General features: G+C 51.6%; 2 long non-coding RNA genes across 2 annotated transcripts; both read right to left on the reverse strand.

Moving 5' to 3' along the window:
• Positions 1-518: 518 nt before the first annotated feature.
• On the reverse strand, positions 519-7,070 carry LOC116271683. The gene is made up of 2 exons (XR_004180361.1): positions 7,026-7,070; positions 519-651 (listed from the first exon to the last, which is right to left on the reverse strand). It is a non-coding gene; the product is annotated as an uncharacterized LOC116271683 (long non-coding RNA).
• A 1,335-nt stretch (positions 7,071-8,405) lies between these two features.
• LOC103879957 lies at positions 8,406-19,218 on the reverse strand. Its single transcript, XR_004180362.1, has 3 exons — positions 19,115-19,218; positions 12,372-12,436; positions 8,406-8,535 (listed from the first exon to the last, which is right to left on the reverse strand). It is a non-coding gene; the product is annotated as an uncharacterized LOC103879957 (long non-coding RNA).
• Between the last annotated feature and the right edge of the window lie 1,018 nt (positions 19,219-20,236).

Raw genomic sequence — 20,236 nt, forward strand, 5'->3', positions numbered from 1 at the left:
GTAGTCCCAGCTACGTGGGAGGCTGAGGCAGAAGAATGGCCTGAACCCGGGAGGCAGAGCTGGCAGTGAGCCGAGACCGTGCCACTGCACTCCAGCCTGGGTGACAGAGCGAGACTCCATCTCAAAAAAAAAAAAACAACATGAGCCGGTCATGGTGGCTCATGCCTGTAATCCCAGCTACTCGGGAGGCTGAGGCAGCAAAATCGCTTGAACCTGGGAGGCGGATGTTGTGGTGAGCTGAGATCGCGCCATTACACTACAGCTTGGGCAACAAGAGTGAAACTCTTGAAAAGAAAGAGAGAGAGAGAGAAATAAAGAGAAAGAAAGAGAGACTCTAAACTCAGACTGTCCGGATTCTAACCTTGACTCTATCACTTTGTCACTTACTAGCTGGGTGACCAAGAACAGTGATTTAACCTGTCTATGCCTCAGTTTCTTCACCTTTAAAAAGGGGGGTGTAATTTGTAATGGTTAGGATAGGCTAGATCATGCTGCAGAAACAAACTAGCCCAAGAACCTTAAAACTACAACGTTTATTTCTCACCCAGGCTTCAAGTCTGTTTTGGGTCATTGCAAGGAGGTTCTGCTCTTCATAGTCTTTGATGGAACAGCCACATTCTGGAACATTATGAAACATTGCTTGCTGTCATGCTGGAAGGAAATAAGAGCTTTCAGGGGGTCTCACACAGGCAATTAAATGCTGTAGTTTGGGAATAATGCCTGTCAATTTCACTCACAGCTCATTGGTTAGAGCTAGTCACATGACCTCATCCAACACAAGGTGGGCAGGAAGTACAGCTACTGTTAACGAAAATGTGAGTTAGTCACTTGCCAGCTTGCAAAGTCCAATTAACGAGAGCTAGGTCTGGTCTAAAGAAAGTGATTTATTCCAAAACTAGCTTAGGGGAAGAAGCAGAGGCGTCCCACCTTTAAACATGCTGCTTCCGTTTTGGAGCAGAAAGCCAGCACTTTAAAAGGCAGGGGGAAAAGTGGGGTGGGGGCACATGTTAGCCCTGGTGCCTTATCTACAGGGCGGTTGAGCTGTGGCTGCTGGCACCTCTGTGGACAGGACTAGGCCAAAATCTCCCCAGGTGGGAGTTTTTCGAAGTAGTCTCCTGGTGGAGGGAGTTTTGTAGATTTGGCTGTTACCCCTTGAAGCAACCTCCTGATGGGTGAGAGTTCTGCAGCAGGCATGCTTTGGTCTGTAAATCAACTGTCAACTCATGAGGAGTTTGATGAACTTGCCCTGTAGGGAGTGTCTGGTGAATCAAGGGGCTGGGGGTGCGTGGAGCAGGAAGGGGTAAAAGGTTATATTTGGGGGTTGTTTATTTTGAGACAAAGCCTCGCTCTGTTGCCCAGGCTGGGGTGCAGTGGCATGATCTCGGCTCACTGCAACCTCTGCTTCCCAGGTTCAAGCGATTCTCCTGCCTCAGCCTCCCAAATGGCTGGAATTACGGGCGCACGCCACTGCACCCAGCTAATTTTTTGTATTTTTTAGTAGGGACGGGGTTTCACCATGTTGGCCAGGCTGGTCCTGAACTCCCAACCTCAGGTAGTCCTCCCACCTTGGCCTCCCAAAGTGCTGGGATTACAGGAGTGAGCCATCATGCCCATTCTATATTTGTATTTCTAAAGGGCTGAGTAGGAAGTGGGGAACCAGGGGAATGATAAAAGAGGAGCGAGAGAGAAAAAATAAACCATATCTTAGAAAAATGGGGGTGGCTGGCCGGGCGCGGTGGCTCACTCCTGTAATCCCAGCACTTCGGGAGGCCGAGGAGGGCAGATCACGAGGTCAGGAGATCGAGACCATTCTGGCTAACATGGTGAAAATACAAATACAAAAATACAATTTTTTTTGTCTCTACTAAAAATACAAATATAAAAAAATTAGCCGGGCATGGTGGTGGGCGCCTGTAGTCCCAGCTACTAGGGAGGTCAGGAGATGGAGATCATCCTGGCTAACACAGTGAAACCTTGTCTCTACTAAAAATACAAAAAAAAAATTAGCCGGGCGTGGTGGCGGGTGCCTGTAGTCCCAGCTACTCGGGAGGCTGAGGCAGGAGAATGGCGCGAACCCGGGAGGCGGAGCTTGCGGTGAGCTGAGATCGCGCCACTGCACTCCAGCCTGGGTGACAGAGCAAGATTCTGTCTCAAAAAAAAAAAAGAAAGGTGATCTCACTCAGGTACCTCATGCCTCTCTGACACTGGGTGAGCAAGACCAAGATGGATCAGTGGCTGAAAGCCTGAAAGATATGTGCCATGTGTACACCAACTGTGTGCCAGGCATAGACCAGGTGTGCACCAGGAATGTGGCAGGTATATGCTGGTGGCACAATACAGGCGTGCACCCAGGAATGCTGTGCCAGAGCATTCAAGTGCACCAGGAATGTGGCAGGCGCAGCCAGGTGCACAGGAATGTGGCATGCATGCGGTGCCAGGTGTACACCAGCTAAAGAATTGTGGAGAGGAAGAAAAGGACAACTTAGAAAACTTAGGAATGGAGAGGAAGGAATGGAGAGGAAGGAATGAAGGAAGGAATGGAAGGGGAATGGAATGGAAGGAAGAATGAAGGAAAGAAGGAAGTGGAAGGAATGTGGCAGGCGTGTGCCAGGTGTACACCAGCTGTGCACCAGGAATGTGGCAGATGTGTGCCAGGTGTACGCCAGGTGTGCACAGGGAAAGTGCAACCACTGAGGCACAGTTCAGGCACACTGGTGCCTGGTCCTGAACTCTGATCACATCCATGTCTGGTCATAGAGCTCCATCATACATTCCTAGGGAAATAAAAACTGAAGACCCAGATCCTTTACCTAGACCCTTTACCACTGGGCCAATAGACACCCACCGCCTCCCCACCCAGAGACCCCCTGGGCATCCACAGCCGCTGGGCAAGAGCAGGTATTTGTGTCAGTTTTGGCCCACAGCCTGGGAGCTCTGGAAGGTAGGAGCCAGCAACCTCCCCACCCCACCAGTCCCAGTCACTACAGCTGTCCACCCACCCCCTGTCCTTCCTCCTTCTCTCTTGGCCAGGAGGAGCACTGATTCTGAACCAGGCCCTTTTAGCCATTCAGTTCCTGGCCCAGGGTAGCTGACAGGTGAGAGGTGAGGGGAGAGCTCCAAGAAGCAAAGTCACTCACTCAGGATCTCCCAGTGCTGGGTGGTGGAGGCAGGATTCGAACCTAGGCTGCTCTGTCTTCCAAGTTTTTGTTTCTTATTTTATTTATTATTATTATTTTTGAAAAACGGTCTCACTCTGTTGCCCAGGCTGGAGTGCAGTGGTACGATCATAGCTCACTGCAGACTCCAAACTCCTGGGCTCAAGTGATCCTACTACCTCAGCTCCCCAAGTAGCTGGGACTACGGGTGTGCCACCACACCTGCCTTTTTTTTTTTTTTTTAGAGACAGGGTCTTGCTATGTTGCCCAGGCTGGTCTCAAACCCCTGGGCTCAAGCAATCCTGCCTCAGCCTCCCAAAGTGCTAAGATTACAGGTATGAGCCACTCATGCCCAGCCTGCCACAGCCTGGGCAACATAGTGAGACCCCTTCTCTACCGAGAAAGAAAAAAAATTTAGCATAGTGTGCTGGCATGCACCTGTAGTGTCCCAGCTACTCAGGAGGCCAAGGTGGGAGGCTCACCTGAGCCTAGGACTTCGAGACTGCAGTGAGCTATGATCACGCCACTGCACTCCAGCCTGGGCAACACAGCAAGGCCTGGTTTCAAAAAAATTAAACAAAAATTTTCAAAGCATTTTTAAAAATGTTAGCAGGCTGTCTCTTTGACACTGCCTCTGTTTCCCCCATTAACTCCCCGCATTTCCCGTGGAATTCCTCCCAGACCCGGCCCAGCAGAACATCCCGCTTCCCCCTCCCTCCTCCCACCATCCAACCAGAGCTCACTTCAAAGGTGGGAACAGAGGCCTGCCAGGCACCCAGAGAGCCCCCTGAACAACCGACATCGCCCGGGGCCCGAAAAGCGCTGGCAACTCGGGTTAAAGCCCTGCGCCCTCGGAGGACGCCTCCTAATCACCCCGGCAGAGAGCCGAGCCAGGCCGGGGGCCAGGGGCTCCACTCCCTCCAGCGGCGCTGGTTTCTTTAAGGAGAGAACAGCAAGTCAGGGCGGCTTCCCAGCTCCCAAATCCTCCTTCCCCTGATGGGGACCAAGGGAGGCCACGGCTGGCCGAGGGGGAAGTGGGGGCGGTCTACCCGGATTCTGGAGCCGGAAAAGGTGTATTCCAAGATGGGGGGTTGGGAGGGGCAGAAAAGGGCGGTGTCCTTGCCCACAGGTGGGTAGGGGTTGGGGGGCCCGAGATGCTTGTTGGGGGGGACCCACCATCCCTTCTCCGTTTTAGGGGGGCCCTAGAGGTCTCCCAGTGCGCTCCAGTTTTCCAGCCCTCATTCGCTGCGAGCTAAACCCAGCCCGGGGGCCTCCCTGCCCGGAAAGGGCAGGAAAGGAGAGTTAAGGAGGATTTAGAGGCCCGCCCGCCTGCGGAGAGATTAGATGCGATCAATAAACAGAGGGCTGGGCGAAGATCCCCTCGGAGGGGCTCCTTAAGACCCGTGACCCTGAGAAGTAATTAACAAGCTTGCTGGGGTTGGGCCAGGCCCGGGGCGGCCCCACCCCCAAGGCAGCTCCTCCGAAGCTGGGGCTGGGGTCCGACTGCTTTGGCTCCAAGGCTTCTAGGGGTGTAAGTCGGGGGCTAACCAGGCTCCCTCTTCCTCTTCCACGCCAACTCTGTGGGTTCAGAATCTGGGTCCTCCAAAACGCTACTCCCTGGGGAGCCCAAGGGATCGTTGTGATGGAGGCTTCATTGATTGACTGCTTGCCGCCGACCAGTCACTGTCTAAAGCTACCCATAGCTCCCTCAGTTCACACCACAATTCTAGGAAGCAGGTTACCAAGACCAGGTCTACTTTACAGATGGAGAAACTGAGGCACGGGAAGATGAGAGGGCTTGTCCAAGGTCACACCAGAAGTAAATGATGAATCTGGGATTCAAGTGCAGGCATTTGGGAACCAGGGCTTCAGTCCTTATCCATAGGGACTACCGTTTCTTTTGTTCCCTTCCCACTCCCAAAATTGCTCCCCTCCTAGACAAGGCATCACCAATAACAGCACCTTATTGTCCCCAGCCATTGTTCTGACACCCTTTAACTATCTGAAACTCAACTTAGCATCCAGTGCAAAGAAAAACTCTGAGAACTGAAACACGTATTTAAAGTCTGCGCAGGCCAGGTGCGGTGGCTCACACCTGTAAAGAAATCCCAGCACTTTGGGAGGCCAAGGTGGGCAGATCACTTGAGGTCGTCAGGAATTTGAGACCAGCCTGGGCAACATGGTGAAACCCCATCTCTACTAAAAATACAAAAAGTAGCCAGGCGTGGTGGCACATGCCTGTGGTTCCAGCTACTTGGGAGGCTGAGACAGGAGAATCACTTGAGCTCAGGAGGTTGAGGCTGCAGTGAGCCAAGATCACACCACTGCATTCCAGCCCAGGTAACAGAGCGAGACCCTGTCTCAAAAATAAATAATAATAAAATAAAAGTCTATGCATAAGCTAAAAGATGTGACCCAGGAGTCTTAAAAGCTCCAGGAAGGTGGGAGATCTGAGCTGTTTTTCCTTAACAAGTACAAGGTCTAGCATGTGGTGGGTGGTTACTATATTCTGGTCAAGTTGAACTGATGGTTGTGGCCCTTACTTATAGCCAATTTGCTCTTGGTTTAGACACAATAATAACAAGCTTGGTGATGTCAAATGGAGGCAAGGCACAACTTACGGGGAGATACCGACAGTGCTCATGGCAAAGGATGGAGTGAAATCCTGCCTCCTCCTCCACTTACTTGCAGTGCCTGGATCCATCCTTCCTTCCCTCCTTCCTTCCTCCCTTCCTTCCTTCCTTCCTTCCTTCCTTCCTTCCTTCCTTCCTTCCTTCCTGCCTTCCTGCCTTCCTCCCTCCCTCCCTCCCTTCCTCTTTCTGTCTTTCTTTTCTTTTTTTTTCTTTCCTTTCTTTTTTATTTTTTTGTTCTTTTTTGAGACAGTCTTGCTCTGTTGCCCGGGCTAGAGTGCAGTGGCACAATCTCCGCTCACTGCAATCTCCACCTCCCAGGTTCAAGCGATTCTCCTGCCTCAGCCTCCCGAGTAGCTGGGATTACAGGCACCAGCCACCAGCCCCAGCTAATTTTTGTGTTTTTGGTAGAGACAGGGTTTCACCATGTTGACCAGGCTGGTCTGGAACTCCTGACTTCGAGTGACCTCAAGTGATCCACCTGCCTCAGCCTCCCAAAGTGCTGGGATTACAGGCGTGAGCCACCGTGCCCAGCCCTCCTTTCTTTCAAATGGGTTCTTGTGACTGTTATAGAAAATAATGTCTGTCAAAGTGTTTAGCCTTTGTGCATGGAACTTAGTAAGCACTCAATGAAACATTCACTTGATTTTTTTTTTTTTTCTTTAAGAGATAAGGTATCTATCATTCTGTGGCCTAGGCTGGAGTGCAGTGGCATGATCATAGCTCACTGCAGCCTTGGACTCCTGGGCTCAAGCCATCCTCCCACCTCAGCCTCCCAAAGTGCAGGGATTACAGGCATGCACCACTCTACCTGGTCTCACTTACATTTATTTTTTATTTATGTATTTTTTTTTTTTTTGAGATGGAGTCTCGCTCTTCTTGCCCAGGCTGGCGTGCAATGGTGCAAAATCAGCTCACTGCAACCTCCGCCTCCTGGGTTCAAGCAATTCTCCTGCCTCAGTCTTTTAAGTAGCTGGGATTACAGGCACGCGCCACCACACCCAGCTAATTTTTGTACTTTTAGTAGAGACAGGGTTTCGTTATGTTGACCAGGCTGGTCTTGAACTCCTGACCTCAGGTGATCCGCCTGCCTCAGCCTCCCAAAGTTCTGGGATTGCAGGCGTGAGCCACCACGCCCGGCCTTAAATTTTTTTTTTCAACAGGGTCTCACTCTCTTGCCCAGGCTGGAGTACAGTGGCATTTACACCCAGCAATCCAACAAAGTTGACACTATGCTTACCGCATTTATAAATGAGAAAACTGAAGCTCAGAGAGGTCGAGACACACTCCTGCCCAAGTCTGTGAGCCTGTCAGGGCTGGCATTCAGGCCCGGCTCCTGTCTGGATCCTAGAGAGTCATAACTCTGAGAAAGACAAGAAGCTGGCCATGTGGGCGTGCTCAGGCTTGTAATCCCAGCACTTTTGGGAGGCTGAGGGCGGCAGATCACCCAGGAGTTCAAGACCAGTCAAGCCAAGGCAGGAACCTCTATCTCTACAAAAATGCAAAAATAGCCAGGTGTGGTGGCAGGCCCTTGTAGGTTCCCCAGCTACTCAGGAGGCTGAGGCAGGCACCCTTTGAACCTCGAAGGCAGAGGCTGCAGTGAGCCAAGATCACACCCACTGCACGCCTGGAAGCCAAGTACCAGAGAGAGAGACCCCCATCTCAAAAAAAAAAAAAAAGGAGGGGGGGTGCCTAGTGCTACTCACGCCTGCAATCCTAGCACTTTGGGTGCCTGAGGCCGGGTGACCAATGGTGGCCAGGAGAGATCGACCAATCCTGGCCAACATGGTGTCCTGCCTATTGCACAAGAAAAACTGGCCGGGCGCAGGCCACGCCTGTAATCCCAGCCCTTTGGGAGGCCAGGTGTGGGCAGGATCAATGCAGGTCAGAGATCCAGACCATCCTGGCTACCACGGAAACCCTGTCTCTACTGCACAAAAATTAGCTGTATGCAGGATGGCACCTGTAGTCCCAGCGCCCCGGAGGCTGGAGGCAGGAGAATGGCGTGAACTCCAGAGGCAGAGCTTGCAGAGCCGAGATCGGGCCACTGCACTCCAGTCTGGGAGACACAGTGAGGATTCCATCTCAAAAAAATAAAATGAATAAAATAAATTAAAAAATAAAAATAAAAAATATAAAAATTAGCCTTGTAGATGCCTGTAGTCCCAGCTACTGGAGGCTCAGAGGTAGGAGAATTGCTTGAATCCAGGAGGCAGAAGTTGGTGTTTCGGCATCACGACACTGCACTCGAGCCTGGCTTACAGAGGGGGGACTCCGCCTTAAACAACAACAACAACAACAACAACAACAACAAAAAACAACAACAAAGAAGGGCGGGCATTGTGGCTCATGTAATCCCAGCACTTTGGGAGGCTGAGGCAGGTGGATCGCCCGAGGTCAGGGAGTCTCGGAGACTCAGCCCTCCGGCTAACATGGTGAAAACCCTGTCTCACTTCTGCAAAAATTAGCCAGACATGGTGAGGTGCCTGTAATCCCAGCTACCTGGGAGGCTGAAGCAGAATCACTCTGAACCTGGGAGGCTGAGGTTGCAGGGTGAGTGGAGATCATGCCACTGCACTCCAGGCTCTGGCAAGAGAGCCGCAGACCCCAAAAAAAAAAAAAAAAAAGAAAAGAAAAGAAAAGAAAGACAAAAAGGATAGACACCTAAAGATCAGCAGTGGTTTTCTACTCAGGGCTGGAAATGTGGAGATCTTTATTGTCTTTTGGTTTACACATAGCGTATTTCCTGCCTATAACAACAAAAAAGAAGAAAAAGTTATTTTTAAATGTTCCCGAAATCTAACGCTTTTGGTATCAGGAAAAGCTCCTGGGGAAGAATGCTTTTTGGTTACGATCCCCATGGGAAGCATCCTGCAATCACAGTGGGTGACTGAGGTCTGTCATAAAGATAAGAGAATTTGCAAGAAAAGCTTCAAAGGACCGCACAGTGGCTTACGCCTGTAATCTCAGCACTTTGGGAGGCTGAGGTGGGTGGATCACTCCCTGAGTCCAGGAGTTCAAGGCCAGCTTGGACAACATGGCAATACCCCGTCCCTACAAACAAATTTAAAAAAATTAGCCAGGTGTGGTGACGTGCACCTGTACTCGGGAGGCTACTCGGGAGGCTGAGATGGGAGGATCACCTGAGCCCAGGAGGTCAAGGCTGCAGTGAGCCATGATTGTGCCGCTGTACTCCAGCCTGGGTGGCAGCATGAGACTCTGTCTCAATAACAAACAAACAAACAAACAATAACTAACTAAATACATAAAAAATTTAAATGGCTTGAATCACAACCCTAGCACCTTAGAACACTGGGCAGCTGTTGCCATCCCCAGAAACCATGGATCTGGGTCAGGTGAGTGACCCGTTCTCAGGACAGGCTTGAAGCTGAATTCACTCCCCTCCTGCCATCCATCTCCTCTCAGTTGTCTGACCCCAGCTGGAAGGCAGAGGATCTGGGAACCCCAGATCTGTCCAAGGAACCAGAACCAAGTAGAGGCACGTGAAAAGTGGATATAGAAGGCCAAGTGGGAACTATCTTATCCTACCCAACTCAGAACACAAAAACAGCCCGTCGGACGGGCGTGGTGGCTCACACCCGTAATCTCAACACTTTGGGAGGCCAAAGTGGGCAGATCATGAGGTCAAGAAATCGAGACCATCCTGGCCAACATGGTGAAACTCTGTCTCTATACAAAAATTAGCCGGACATGGTGGCAAGCTCCTGTAATCCCAGCTACTCGGGAGGATGAGGCAGGAGAATCATTTGAACCCGAGAGGCAGGGGTTGCAGTGAGCCGAGATCATGCCACTGCACTCCAGCCTGGTGACAGAGCAAGACTCTGTCTCAAAAAAAAAAAAAAAAAAAAAAAAAAACCCAAAAAACCAAAAACAACAAAAAAACAAACCAGCCCATCAGCCAGGTGAGGTGGCTCACATCCATAATCCCAGCACTCTGGGAAGCCAAGGCAGGCGGCTCACCTGAGGTCAGGAGTTCTAGAGCAGCCTAGCCAACATAGTGAAACTCAACTCTACTAAAATACAAAAATTGCCAGTGTGGCAGACTCTGTAACCCTAGCTACTCGGGAGCTGAGGTGAGCAGAATCATTTGAACCCGAGAGGTGAGGAGGCTCCTGCAGTGAGCCAAGATCATGCCATTGCACTCCAGCCTGGCAAGCTAAGAGTGAAACTCCGCCCCAAAAAATCCCCAAACCAAAGTCCACAGGGCGCTGTGGTCACGCCTGCAATCCCAGCACTTTGGGAGGCCGAGGTGGGTGGATCTCACGAGGTCAGAGATCGAGACCGCCATCCTGGCTTAACACAAAGCCCCCGGCCTCTACTACAAAGATACAAAAAATTAATGGGCTGGGCAGGACCTGTAGTCCCAGCTACTCGGGAGGCTGAGGCAGGAGAACTGTGCGTAACCCGGAGGCAGAGCTTGCAGTGAGCCAAGATCGCGCTTACACTGCAGTCCAGCCTAACAAGTGAGACCTGGCCTCAAAAAAAACAAAAGAGAGAGCCATGATCAGGAAGCCATCATGATGACTTGTGGAGACATTGGCTCCCTGGGAGAGGTAGCTGCAGCAACCCTCTTAATGCCACACAGGATGCAGGGAAGAAAAGGGCTGAGGGTAGGCACAGGCAGTCCCTCTGTGAACCCTCAGGTGGGAGCCAACCAAACATTTTACTGCTGAGTTTAGCTTGGGTTTTTCAAGAAAGTCTAGGGCTTGGGAGACTAGAGAATGCCCCAATCTCCAGGGCACTTAAAACCTCAGCTACTTCCAATCTGTGAAAATGGGTATGATGATAGCAATCCCACAAAACTGCTGCCTCGGGTTACATGTAATTATTATTTATTTACTTTTTTTTTTTAAGAATCTCCCGAGGAAAGAAAACAAGACTGAACTCGGTTTTGCGGATCCGGATGTATTTTTGTCGAATATTTTTAAGATTTGACCTGATCCGACTTGATATGGATCACCTGGTCGAGATCTCAGCCCGACTGATGAAACTCGATCTCATAAATATGTACCTGATGGGAGACTCCAGGGATCCTTAGGGTTGAGACCCGGCGAACCTGAAGGATCAGCGAGCCGAGATCACTCCACAGCCACCTCCAGCCTGGGCACAAGAGCAAAACTCCTGCCTCAAAAAGAAAGAAAGAAAGAAACAGGGTCTCCTGTTATCCAGGCTGGAGCGTGGTGCAATCATATCTTACTATAACCTCAACTTCCTTGGTTTCAAGCTAAATCCTTCCATCTTCAGTCTCCCAAGCAATTCAGGACTGCAGGCAGACCACTGTGCCCAGCTAACATATTTTAAATTCTCAGCATGAGGTCATTATGTTGCTGAGGCTGGTCTTGAACTCCTGGCCTCACTTGGTCCTCCCACTTCTGCCTCCCAAAGTGCTGAGATTATAGGTGTGAGCCATAGTGCCCGGCTAGGATTACATACACTATTACACATAAAAGTGACTGACATGTGATCTGGCATATAAAATAATAATCAGGCCAGGTGTGGTGGCTCACGTCTGTAATCCCAGTATTTTGGGAGGCTCAAGGTGAGCGGATCACCTGGCCAGGAGCGCCCTCGAGACCAGCCTGGCCAACATGGCAAAACCCCTGTGTCTACTACAAATACAAAAAAATTGGCTGACGTGGCGGGGCAATAATCTATAACTCAGCCACTCAGAGGCCAGCAGGAGAATGGCTCAAACCCAGGAGGTGGAGGTTGCAGTGAGCCAAGATGGCATCACTGCATTCCAGCCTGGTTGATGGAGCAAGACCTCTGTCCACAATACAATAATAATAATAATAATAATAATAATGTCAGGGTGCAGGGCTCTGTAATCCCAGCACTTCGGGAGGCGCATGACCACTTGAGGCTGCAGTTCAAGACTAGCCTGGCCAACATGGTGAAACCCTGTCCCTACTAAAAATACAAAATTTGCCCGCACGGGTGGCTCACGCCTTTGTAATCCCAGCACTTTGGGAGGCCGAGGGCGAGCGGATCACGAGGTCCGAGATCCAGACCATGGTGAAACCCCGCCTCTCTACTAAAAATACAAAAATTGGGTGGGGCTGCGAGTGGCAGGTGCCTGTAGTCCCAGCTACTCAGGAGGCTGAGGTGAGAATGGCTTGAACCCGGGAGGCTGAGCTTGCAGTGAGTCGAGATCGCTGCCACTTAACACCAGCCTGTTTCATGGAGCCGACTCTGTCTCAAAAAAAAAAAAGAAAAAAAATTAGCTGGGCTGTGAGGTGGCTAACACCTTGTAATCCCAGCTACCCAGGCAGGAGGCTGAGGCAGGAGAATCGCTTGAGCCCAGGAGGCGGAGGCTGCAGTGAGTCAAGATCGCACTGCACTTCAGCCTGGGCAACAGAGTGAGACTCCATCTCAATCAATAATAATAATAATAGCCATCGATTGGTTGAGAGATCACCGTATGCCAGAAGTTGCTTTAAGCATTTTGCATGTGTTAATCCATTTTATGCCTCATACTATCGCTACGAAGTAGAAACGATTATCTCAATTTTGTAAAAAGTGAAACAGGAAGAAGCCACTAGAGCAAAGCTGCCAGACTCTCAACCTTCTTTTCCTTCTGACTCCAAACGACAGGCAGCATTCTTTCCATCTCTCACCTCCTCATGCCTCCTGTGGAAGAAATGAATGAACAGATGAGAAAAGTTGGAACTGGAGAAAGACCGTGTTCCTCGTGTTTTGTGGGACCTGGGAAGGCTGCTAAAACCGGGGAGCGGGGGTTCTCCTCCCTCCATCCATATCCACAGTCTGGGTCCCATCCAGACCCTCCTCTCCAAACCGGGGTTTGGGACAAAGCAGGTAAGGGAGGCATTTCCTTCCAGAGCAGAAGAAGGGGGTTCCTCCCCCGTCCCACTCCTGTTTCATTTTTAAGGGGGAAAAGCAGCTCCCCATACGGTGAGGCAATGAGGCGGGCCAGCAGGTTCCTGGGGATCTCCGCAGCCCTGTTGCCATAGCAACCGAACTCACTCGCAGCCTCTGATACGTGAGTCAGCTGGGACCACAGCTTGGGTAGGAAAGGGATGAGGGAGTAGGAAAGAAACTTCAAGATCAACCACTGGCCCTCACACCGAGCTGCCCACACCCCAAGGACAAGGAAGGCTGGAAACCCTTGTCATCCCCAGGAAATGGGGGAGGGCACTCATACCCCTGGGACCTCCCTCCTGAATGTGGGCAGCTTTAAACATTTTTTTCCAACTTTGGAAGACAATTGTACAACCTCGAAGGAGAGGAGGTGTCAGGATTCACAAAGCTTATGGATCACACATGGCTCTAGGGGACATTTTATTTGCTCTGTTTTATTTTTATTGTATATTTTATTCTTTTACTTTGAGGCAGGGTCTTGCTCTGTTGCCCAGGCTGGAGTCTAGTGGAGTGATCACGCCTCACTGCAGCCTGAAATTCCTGAGCTGAGGTGATCCTCCTGCCTCAGCCACCCGAGTAGCTGGGACTACAGACGTGCACCACCACACCTGGCTAATTTTTAAAATATATATGTTTTTGTAGAGATGGGGTCCTGCTACATTGCCCAGGCTGGTCTCAAACTCCTGGCCTCAAGTGATCCTCCTGCCTTGGCTTCCCAAAGTGTTGAGATTACAGGCATGAGCCGCTGCATCCAGCATCATTTCTTTTTATTATTATTATTATTATTATTATTTTGAAATGGAGTCGCGCTCTGTCACCGAGGCTGTAGTGGAGTTGGCGTGACCTCAGCTCACTGCAACCTTCACCTCCCAGGTTCAAGCGATTCTCCTGCCTCAGTCTCCTGAGGAGCTGCGATTATAGGTACCCTTCACAACACCTGGCTAATTTTTTTTTCTCTCTCTTTTTGAGACAGAGTCTTGCTCCGTCGCCCAGGCTGGAGTGCAATGGCATGATCTCAGCTCACTGCAATCTCTGCCTCCCGGGTTCAAGCAATTCTTCTGCCTCAGCCTCCCGAGTAGCTGGGACTACGGGTGCCCGCCACCACGCCTAATTTTTGTATTTTTAGTAGAGATGGGGTTTCACCATATTGGCTGGTCTCAAACTCCTGACCTTGTAACCTGCCCACCTCGGCCTCCCAAAGGGCTGGGATTATAGGCGTGAGCCACCGTACCAGGCCTAACCTGGCTAATTTTTATATTTTTAGGACAGACGGAGCTTCACCACGTTGGCAAGGCAAGTCTCGAAGTGATCTGCTCACCTTGGCCTCCCAAAGTGCTGGGATTGCAGGCGTGAGCCACTGCATCCAGCCTAATCTTTTTATTTTATTTTTTTATTTTTATGTTTTTGCAGACAGGGTCTCATTAAATTACCCAGGCTGGCGAGGCAAGTCTCAAAGTGATCTGCTCGCCTTGGCCTCCCAAAGTGCTGGGATTACAGGTGTGAGCCACTGAACCCACCCTAATCTTTTTTTTTGAGACAGAGTCTTGCTCCGTCGCCCACGCTGGAGTGCAGTGGCACGATCTCAGCTCACTGCAAGCTCCGCCTCCCGGGTTCACGCCATTCTCCTGCCTCAGCCTCCTGAGTAGCTGGGACTACAGGCGCCCACCACCACGCCCGGCTAATTTTTTGTATTTTTCAGTAGAGACAGGGTTTCACTGTGTTAGCCAGGTTGGTCTTGATCTCCTGACCTCATGATCCTCCTCCTTTTTTTTTTTTTTTTTTTTTTTTAAAGCAGACAGGGTCTCACTACATTACACAGGCTGGTCTCGAGCTCCTGGACTCAAGCGATCCTCCATCTCAGCCTCCTCAGTAGCTTGGATTACAGGCACAAGCCACCATGCCTGGCTTTCTTCTTTTTTAACGAATATGGTAAAGTGCACAAATCATAAATTTCAGCTTGGTGAATTTCTACACATGTGTATACCTGTGTATCCACCATGCAGACCAGAAGAACATACTTCTCCCTCCAGGAAATTCCCAAATGCTCTTTCTCAGTCAATATCCTCCAATTTGATGTTTTCATCATGGATTAGTTCTGCCTACACCTGAACTTTGTGTAAGTGGAAATACATGGTGTGTCCTCTTTGGTGTGTTGCTTTTATGCAACATTGTATCTGTGAGAATATATTGTCATGGCTGTTTTCCTATTCTTTTTCTTTGTTGTATGATATTCCATTGTGGAGATGTATCACAGTGTATTTAGCTTACTGCCAATGGACATTTGAGTTGTTTGCAGTGAATGGTTATTGTAAATAAAGCAGCTATGAACATTCTTGTACAAGAATGTACAAATGTCTTTTGATGAACATAAGTTTACCCTTTGTGGGGGTGTGGACAGGGTCTCACTCAGTAACTCAGGCTGGATCTCATGAACCTGTCTCACTGCAGGCTCAACCTCCTAGGCTCAAGTGATCCTCCCACCTCAGCCTCCCAAACAGCTGGGACCACAGGCGTACACTATCACACCCAGCTAATTTTTTTGTAATTTTTGTAGAGACAGGGTCTCACTATGTTGCCCAGGTTGCTCTTGAACCCCTGGTTCAAACTATCCTCCTGCCTTTGCCTCCCAACATGCTGCGATTACATGTGTGAGCCATTGTGCCCAGCATCTTGGTTTATTGAATGCTGGCAACCTGCCAAGAACATTACCTCAATTATATCCTTACATAGTCACAACATTATTTATTTAATTCACTCATTCAACACATATTTGAAAATCTAGTAGGTACCAGGTATTGTGGGACACACTGAGAATAAGTGTCACAGCCAAAAGAGTAAATAAATTTTGGCCAGATCGCTGTGGTTTCCACACTCCAAATCCAGCACTTCGAGGCTGAAGACAAACGGATCACTTGAGGTCAGGAGTTCAAGACCAGCCTGGCCAACATGGTGAAAACCTGTCTCTATTAAAAATACAAAGATTAGCTGGGAATGGTGGCACCCACCTGTTGTCCCAGCTACTCGGGAGGCTGAGGCAGGAGAATCACTTGAACACGGTGTAGGTTACAGTGAGCCAAGATCACGCCACTGCACTCCAGCCTGGGTGACAGAGTGAGACTCATCTCAAAAAAGAAAGAAAGAGCCTGGCTCGGTGGCTCACGCCTATAATCCCAGCACTTTGAGAGGCTGAGGCAGCTAGATCACCTGAGGTCAGGAGTTCAAGACCACCCTGGCCATGTGTCTCCCTGCCTCTACTAAAAATACAAAATTCACTGGTGCAGCCACAAAGCCTGTATCCCATCTTACCTGGGAGGCTGGAGGCAGGAGAATAGCTTGAATCCGGGAAGCAGAGGTTGTAGTGAGCCGAGATCGTGCATGTAGCCTGGGTTACAGAGCCAGACTGTCAAAAAAAAAAAAAAAAAAGGAAGAAAGGAAGGAAGGAGGGAGGGAACAAGAGAGGGAAGAAAGGAAGGGAGGAAGAGAGAGAGGTTATTCCAGTAGGGAATAAGTCATGAAAACAAATAAGTAGGCGGCATCAGAGAGTTGATGGAGATTGACTGGGGGTGGTGACATGGAGCCAAGGTGTGAAGAAGAAGGCAGAGCTGGTTGGCCATGTGAAATCTAGGGGAAAGGGTGCTGCAGGAGGTGGGAACAGCCAGTGCGAAGGTTCAGTGTAGCTAGAGTGGACTAAGTGATGGAGAGAGGAATCCCAAGGAGGCTGAGTGAGGGATTTGGGTCTTAATCTAAGAGCCAGGGGGGTGCATTGCAGTGTTCTCAACAGAAGGAAAACGTGAACGTCCTTGTCTTTTCAAATATACCTCTGGGCGTAAGGACGGATGGAGGCCAGGGCAGAAGCCAGGAGGCTGGGGTCAATGCAACCTCAGTAAATCCAGGCAAGTGAAGAAGGAGTTGGAAAGCACAAAAGTGGAAAGAAATGGATGAATTCAGGTTCTTTCTCTCTCTCTCTCTTTTTTTTTTTTTTTTTTTTTTAGAGACATGGTCTTGCTCTGTTGCCCAGGCTGGAGTGCAGTGGCGCTACCTCCGCTCAAGTGATTCTCGTGCCTCAGCCTCCTGAGTAGCTGGGATTACAGGCATGCACCACCACACCCAGCTAATTTTTATACTTTTTTTTTTTTTAGTAGAGACAGGGTTTCACCATTTGGCCAGGCTGGTCTTGAACTCCTGACCTCAAGTGATCCACCTGCCTTGGCCTCCCAAAGTGCTGGGATTACAGGTGTGAGCCACCATGCCTGGCCCTTAACTTGACTAATTTTTTTTTAAGTTTTTTTTTTTTTTTTTTTTCAGAGACAGGAGTTTCACTGTGTTGCCCAGGCTGGTCTCGAACTCCTTGCCTCAAACGATCCTCCCACCTCAGCCTCAGCTTCTTTGAACGTAATTATTCCCAAATTACAAGTAGAGAGAACTGAATCTCAGAGAGGTTAAGTGATTTGCCTAAGGTCACACAGCTATGAAATTGAGAAAGGGTAAGAAAATCGGTCTGACCTTCCTCCAGTTATGCTAAAGATGTCATGTTGTGGGTGGTGTGACCTCAGAAAAACTAGAGGAGTGGGGGTCCAGGCTGGTGGCGGGGTAATAAGACCCAAGGGAACCCACCTGTCCTGCTGGGGTAACTACTCGCCCCTAGGCCACAGAGCAAGCAAAGTGGCAAGCCGCAAATTGAATTGGGAGGCTGGAGGGGGACGTTTCAGAGATGTCACAAATGAGCATGGACCCCGGATCTGCAGCAGGGATGGTTCAGGGCCAGTCAAGTAGATGATTGGGGCGCACGGACCCTCAGACGAGTCAGAAAGCCAGGTTGTCCCTGAGTGTGTGTGATGGGGGTGTGTGTTTGTTGGGGAGAACTGCCGGGAGCTGCCGCCGCCGGCCCCATTAGCAACACCGTCATTATCCCAGATTTATGTATGTATAATTCTTCTTCCTCCCCCTCCCCGAACCGCTCGAACATCTACCCTGGCTGCAAACCCGCCTCCCCCGGAAACAGCCACGGAGCTGCCTGCCACCGGGCCATTAGCACGCAGGGAAGGGGGTGTGGCGGGAGGGGGCAGGCAGCAGGGAAGGGGAAGGGGGGAGCCAGGAGAGGACGAGAGAGGCGGGAGCTGTAAGGATGGGAGTGAGGCGGCAAGATGGAAGAGAAGAGGGGAAGGAAACTGGGCCTGGAGGAGATGGGGAACCTCGGAGGGTTCTAGGGGGGAGGGGAGGACACATGTCCCAGAGGACCTGGCCGCAGAAAGCGGGCCCCAGGGACAGCCGAGGGTCTCCTGCGCCCTTTGTGGCCAATGCCAGGGCTGAGAACAGGCGAGTGAGGGTCCCATCGGCCGGGACTCTGGCTGGGTCTCAGCCCAGAAGTTACTAGAGGGCCTCACGCCGGAACACCCTCCCCCACTCTGGAAACCTGGGCCCTCAGCCCAGCTAGTTCCACCTGCGGGGTGGGGTGGGGGTCTCCGGGCGGGGCGCGGGGAGGGCGCCGGCTGCAGAGCTGGGAGCCCGAGGCGATGACTCCACCACCCTCCACTTTTCCCTCCCCGCCCCCGAACCTGGCCCCCTCCCTTCTTGCGCCCCTCGGGTTAGGGGCGCGGGAGAGCCCCCTCTATTCCGAGGGAAATCAATGCCGTATTAATGCAAGGTTTCCAGGCGGGGAGGGGGGATCGCTTCATAAAAGATGCATTGTTTCCATTGCCTGCACGCGGCTCCCTCCCCAGCATCCTGCAAGATGGCGGCGGCCCCAGGGAGGGAGGGGGAGGGGCTGGGGGGGGAGCGCGGCCCCCTCTCTCCTGCTGGGGAAGGTGGGAAGAAAGGCCGGGATGAAGGAAGGAAGGGGAGAGAGGGAGGGAGGGAGGAGGGGGCTGGGAGGCTGGGAGAGCGTTGGGGAGGCGGGATCCAGTCAGAGGGAGGAGGGCGCACTGGGGAGGGGGAGAGAGGGGATGGCTGGGAACTCGGAGGAGGGAAGAGAAACGCAGCCCATGGAGGTGGCACAGGGGAGGCAGGAGAGCAGGCCGGGGGGTTGGGAGTGGGGGCGCTGGGGCCTGGAGGGGAGTAGGCGGGGATGTGGGGCAAAAGGGGAGAAAAAGGCCGAGAGGGCAGCGTGGCCAGGAGAGAGGGGAAGACAGTACCCCCTAAACTGTCCCTAGGCACCAGGCCCCTCCAGCGGGGCCCCTTGGTTCTCTTTCCTGGTCCCCGTGCACCCTCCCGCCGAGGAGATGATCCAGGGAGCCCCCATTTTCTGGCATGGAGGTGGCTGCACCCCATTGGCTTGCCTCCCTACCCTCCTTCCTGCCTTGGCACCACGGCTGCCATGCTGAGAGGGATCAAGCCTCCTCCATCTGCCTCCGAAGTCAAGGCCTCCAGAGTTGACCCGAAAGAGCTCCTTTGCAAGAACCTGGCGTTTGGGCACATCTGCATCCGTCCTACCTGCTGGGGACGGTTCCAGAAATCAGGCAGAGGTTCCAGAGAGAGAGAAACTGGGGCAGAGGAGAGCCGAGAACTCAACACGGGTCTCTACCTGCCCAGCGCCCCATCCCTGGCCCCAGACCAACCTCAGCCCCCCTCCTCCTCCCCGCCTTTTCCTCCATCCTCCGCGGGCAACCATGAAGAGAGTTTCAAGGCCCCCCACTTCCCAGCCTTCCTGCTTCGCCGTAGGGGAGCTCCCAAACGCCTGAAAATATCTTTAAATTAGGAAAAAGAGCTAAGCCGCCAGAGTCCTTTGGTCTATTAAAGGAAGAGCAGAGGCCACCGGCGCCCCCCCCAACCCATCCCCTGCCCGGTTTTGCATTTGAAGCCCTGACCGCGGATCTAGCGGGAACAATGACGGGGCCTGCCCAGCCGGCCCCAGCTGAATCCCTTTCAGTGGCCCTGGGCCCCCTGCCAGGTGTGCCAAAATTAGGACGGCTCCCCTCCTAGGCCCTTTTCATCCCCCCGGGGCTGCTGGGGCCTCAGAGGCGCTAATGAAGCGCCTCTTGCCGCCTTTCCTATAGGAAGAGGGGGCCTGGGGGAGCGGGAGGCAGGGCCACATCCAGGCAGGCGCCTGGAAATCTGCCTTCCAAGAACTGCCCCAGGAACATGTTTTTGTGCCATGGTCAGCGGCAGCTCCCTCCCTCCCTGCTCCTCAGGGTCCTCCCCCAGGTCCTGGTGACATCCACCTCCTCCAGGCAGCCCTCCCAGCCTGCTGTCATTGGCTCCCTACTGTGTTTCCCTTGGGGTTGGGCAGTAGGGTTAGGCTGCCTGGATTCAGATTGGAGCTCCATTGCTTTCTGGCTGTGTGTCCTTTGACAGCTCAATTAGCCACCCTGAGCCTCAGTTTCCCCACCTGTCAAGAGAGGAGAATTATAAAAACCTACATCATGAGACTGTTGTGAAGGAGTCGCTGTGAAGAATTGTGGAAGGTCACACATGCAAAGTGGGTGCAATAATCCCTAGACTTTCGCCTCAGCCACAGGGGCCCCTCACTGCACCCCAGACACACCCAGTCTGTGCCCATTTCTGGCACTTCCCACTGGCTGTTCTCTTTAATTTTGTTTGTATTTTTTCTTTTGA

The sequence above is a fragment of the Papio anubis genome, chromosome 20 (assembly GCF_008728515.1).
Source record: "Papio anubis isolate 15944 chromosome 20, Panubis1.0, whole genome shotgun sequence".
NCBI lineage: Eukaryota > Metazoa > Chordata > Mammalia > Primates > Cercopithecidae > Papio > Papio anubis.